Below are 5167 nucleotides of genomic sequence, written 5' to 3'. Positions count from 1 at the left end.
GGACTTTAACACTTTACTTACATCAATGGACAGACAGATCATCTAAACAACATCAAGGAAACAATGGCTTTGAATGACACACAGGAGCAGATAGATTTAATAGATCTAGGCAGCAGCTCTTTCTGTCCATGGGTTCTATTTTCTGACCACAATGCTATGAAAACAGAAATCAAACACAAGAAAAAAAATCTGGAAAGATCACAATACATGGAGGTTAAATAACATACTACTAAACAACGAATGGGTCAACCAGGAAATCAAAGAAGAAATGAAATACATGGAAACAAATTAAAATAAAAACACAATAATCCAAAACCTGTGCGATGCAGCAAGAGGTTATAAGAGGGAAGATTATAGCAATACAGGCCTACCTCAAGAAGCAAAAAAAAATCTCAAGCAACCTAACCCTGCATTTAAAGGAGCTAGAAAAAGAACAACAAAACTAAAACCAGCAGAAGGAAGGAAATAATAAAGATTAGGGCAGAAATAAATGATAAAGATTTAAAAAAAACACACAACAGAACAAATCAATGAAACCAGGAGCTGATTCTTTAAAAAAAAAAAAAAAAACAAAAACAATAAAATTGATAAACCTCTAGCCAGAAATATCAAGGAAAAAAAAAGACTCAAATAAATAAAATCACAAATGAGAGAAAAGAAATCACAACCAACACCACACAAATACAAACAATCATAAGAAAGTATTATGAAACACTATATGCCAACAAACTGGACAACCCGGAAGAAATGGATAAATTCCTAGAAACATATAAACTACCAAAACTGAAACAGGAAGAAATAGAAAATTTGAACAGACCAACAGATAATCAGCAAAGAAACTAAATAATCTAAACACTCCCAACGAACAAAAGTCCAGGATCAGACAGCTTCACAGGTGAATTCTACAAAACATTTAAGGAAGAGTTAATACCTATTATTCTCAAACTATTCCAAAAAATACAAAAGGAAGGAAAACTTCCAAAATCATCTTATGAGGCCAGCATTACCCAGATACCAAAACCAGATAAAGACACCACAAAAAAGGAAGTACAGGCCCATACCCCTGATGAACACAGATGCAAAAATCCTCAACAAGGGCGCCTGGGTGGCTCAGTCGTTGGGCGTCTGCCTTCGGCTCAGGTCATGATCCCAGGGTTGTGGGATCGAGTCCCGCATCGGGCTCCCCGCTCGGCGGGAGGCCTGCTTCTCCCTCTCCCACTCCCCCTGCTTGTGTTCCTGCTCTCGCTATCTCTCTCTGTCAAATAAATAAATAAAATCTTAAAAAAAAAAAAAAAAATCCTCAACAAAAATACTAGCAAACCAAATTCAACAATACATTTTTAAAATTATTTTTAGATTTTATTTATTTGACAGATATCTCCTAGATAAGAACACAGGCAGTAACTTCTTTGACACATTGGTTGTACCAATTTCTTTCTAGAGGTCTCCTGAGGCAAGGGAAAACGAAAGCAAAAATAAGCTATTGGGGACTACATTGAAATAAAAAGCCCTGGGGCGCCTGGGTGGCTCAGTTGGTTAAGCGACTGCCTTCGGTTCAGGTCATGATCCTGGAGTCCCTGGATTGAGTCCCGCATCGGGCTCCCTGCTCGGCAGGGAGTCTGCTTCTCCCTCTGACCCTAACCCCTCTCATGTGCTCTCTCTCATTCTCTCTCTCAAATAAATAAATAAAATCTTAAAAAAAAAAAAAAAAAAAGAAATAAAAAGCCCTGAACAGCAAAGGAAACAATCAATGCAACCTACAGAATGGAAGAAGATATTTGCAAATGACATATCTGATAAAGGCTTAGTATCCAAAATATATAAAGAACTTATACAACTCAACACCCAAAACACAAATAATCCAATTTAAAATAGGCAGAAGACGGGGCACCTGTGTGGCTCAGTTGGTTAAGCGTCTGCCTTTGGCTCAGGTCATGATCCCAGAGTTTTGGGATCAAGCCCCACATTGGGCTCCCTGTTCTGCAGGGAGCCTACTTCTCCCTCTCACTCTGCCTGCTGCTCCCCCTGCTTGTGCTCGCTCTGTCTCTGTCAAATAAATAAAATCTTAAAAAAAAAAAAAACAGGCAGAAAACATTAACAGGTATTTTTCCAAAGACCTACAAATGGCCAACAGACACATGAAAAGATTCTCATCATCTCTTATCATCAAGGAAATGCTAAAGTACAATGAGATACCATGTCATACCTGTCAGAATGGCTAAAATCAACCACAAAACAGGAGTTGGTGAAGATGTGGAGAAAAAGGAACACTCGTGCACTGTTGGCGGGAATGCAAGCTGGTACAGCTACTCTGGAAAACAGTATGGAGGTTCCTCAAAAAGTTAAAAATAGAACTACCTTATGATCCAGTGATTGTACTACTGAGTATTTACCCCCAAGAATATAAAAACACTAATTCAAAGGGCTACATGCACCCCTCTTGTTACAGGAGCTTTATTTACAACAGCCAAGATATGGAAGCAGCCCAAGTGTCCATCGATTGATGAATGGATAAAGATGAGGTGGTATATACATACAATGGAATATTATTCAGCCATAAAAAGAATGAAATCTTGCCATTCCAACATGGATGAACTAGAGAGTATAACGCTATGTGAAATAAGTCAGTCAGGAAGGACAAAAACCATATTTCACCCATTCACTCAAACCATATGATTTCACTCAGAATTTAAGAAATAAAGCAAGCAAAGGGAAAAATAAGAGAGACAAATCAAGAAATAGATTCTTAAATATAGAAAACAAACTGATGGTTACCAGAGGGGAGGTGGGTAGGGGGATGAGTTAAAGAGGTGATGGGGATTAAGGAGTGCACTTGTGATGAGCACATGGGAATGTGATGTATGGGAAACACTGAATCAGTATATTGAACACCTGAAACTAATATAACACTGTATGACAACTAACTGGAATTAAAATAAAAACTTAAGAAAATACTTCAGGATCTACTGTCTTACATAGTATGTCTTCCAGCAAAATTATAATGTATATAAAAACAAAGGGACAAAAAATAGTGTGAAGAAAATGCAATCTTCAAAACCAGATTCAGATATGAGATGTAGAAACTAACGGAGAATTTAAAATAACTAGGATATGTTAAAAACATAGACAACAGGCCACATCATGTAGGTAATATCAGAAGAGTTGAAAACTATAAAAAAGAATCAAATGAAAATGATAGAAATTGAAAACACCTTAACAGAAATGAATATGCCTGCCTTTAAGGGAGCTTATAAGTAGACTCAACACAAATGAAGAATCAGGAAACTTGAACATAGGTCAACAGCAACTACCCAATCTAAGATGCAAGCAGAAAGTAGAGGGGGAAAAATCATTCAAAACAGAACTATGGAGGCAGTAAGATCAGTGGTTGCCATTACTTGGGGACAGGAGGAAGGGAATAAATAGGTGAAAGACAGAGGATTTTCAGGGCAGAGACTGTGTAATACTTCGGTGATGGATACATATCATTATACATTTGTCCAAACTGTGAGCCCTAATGTAAACTAATGACCTTAGATGATGATGTGTAAATAATGAAGGTTGATCAGTTGTAACAAATGTACCACCCTGGTGGAGGATGTAGATCATGGGAGAGGTGATGCATGTGTTGGGGGAGGGAGTATATGGGAAATTTCTCTCCCTCCCTCTCAATTTTGCTATGAACCTAAAACTGCCCTAAAAAGAAACTGTTAAAAAAAAAAAAAAGTTGCCCATACTTTTTTAGGAAATAAATTTATCAATTAGCATTAGAATTGTGCCTTCAGTGCTCTTTCTAAAACTGTAGAGGTTTTCCTATGTTTTCTTCTAGATGTCATATAATTTCTCTATGATTCATTTGTACAATGAGTGAAGTATGTCTTCACACTTGCTTTTGGCGTGTGGTCCTCCAATTGTTTCGGCAGCTTTTGTTAAAGAGATTATCCTTTCAACATTGAAGAGTCTTTGCATCTGTGTTGAAAATAATTAGATTTCTGTGTATCTATTCCTGTCTCTGTTTCACTGATCTTTGTCTTTCTCCTTTCACCAATACCAAATACTACTGATTACCATTTTTATCATAAGTCTATAAATAAGATATAGTGTATCCTTTCAAACTGTTTTTTTTTAAGATTTCATTTATTTATTTGAGAGAGAGAGGGAGAAGGAGACCCCCTGCTGAGCAGGGATCCTGACATGGGGCTCCATCCCAGGACCCTGAGATCATGACCTGAGCAGAAGTCAGACGCTTAACCGACTGAGCCACCCAGGTGCCCCTCCTTTCAAACTTTTTATTTTTACTTCTCTAGAACTGTTTTGGTTATTCTAGTTTCTTTGCATTTTCATGTAAATTTTAGAATAAGCTAGCAATATCTACAAAAAGACCTTGCTGAGATTTTGACTGAGACAACTACTGAATCTACAGATGAAATTCAGAGGATTTGATATCTTACCAAATCTTCTGATTCAGGGATGTAGTATTAATCCCTATTTATCTAGATCTTCTTTGATTTATTTCACTAATATTTTGTTATTTTCAGCAAAAATTATAAAAGCAGCAACAGAAAAAAACACACAAGTGACCCAAAGAATCTTTACTTGTGATTTCTCATGAGAAACAATGAGGACCAGAGGCAGTATCTGGTATACCCAAAGTACTAAAAGAAAAAATAAAAAAATGACAAGCAAGAAGCTTAACTCCAGAAAACTATCTTTCAATAATGAGGAAAAATTATGACTGACAAAAAAGGACTAAGAATTCAGTTAGTCAACCTGCCTTAGAAGAAAAAAACAAATTCCTTCAAGCTGAAAAGAAATGACTTTAATTCAAATCCATATGAAGAAATAAAAAAGAAGCCCATATGAAGAAATAAACAGGCTCAGAAAAGCTAACTACATAAATAAATGTAAATGACAGAATAAATATAATTTTTACTCTTTTCTTCTAAAATAATTCAAGAGAACTGCATAAAAGATACAAGTATTGGGGCGACTGAGTGGCTCAGTCATTAAGCATCTGCCTTTAGCTCAGGTCATGGTCCCAGGGTCCTGGAATCAAGCCCCACATCAGGCTCCCTGTTTGGCGGGAAGCCTGCTTCTCCCTCTCCCACTCGCCCTGCTTGTGTTCCCTCTCTCGCTGTGTCTCTCTCTGTCAAATAAATAAAATCTT

This window comes from Mirounga leonina, unplaced genomic scaffold (genome assembly GCF_011800145.1).
Source record: "Mirounga leonina isolate KUSES-001 unplaced genomic scaffold, KU_Mleo_1.0 Mir_204, whole genome shotgun sequence".
Lineage (NCBI taxonomy): Eukaryota > Metazoa > Chordata > Mammalia > Carnivora > Phocidae > Mirounga > Mirounga leonina.
Note: the sequence above shows the minus strand (reverse complement) of the source record.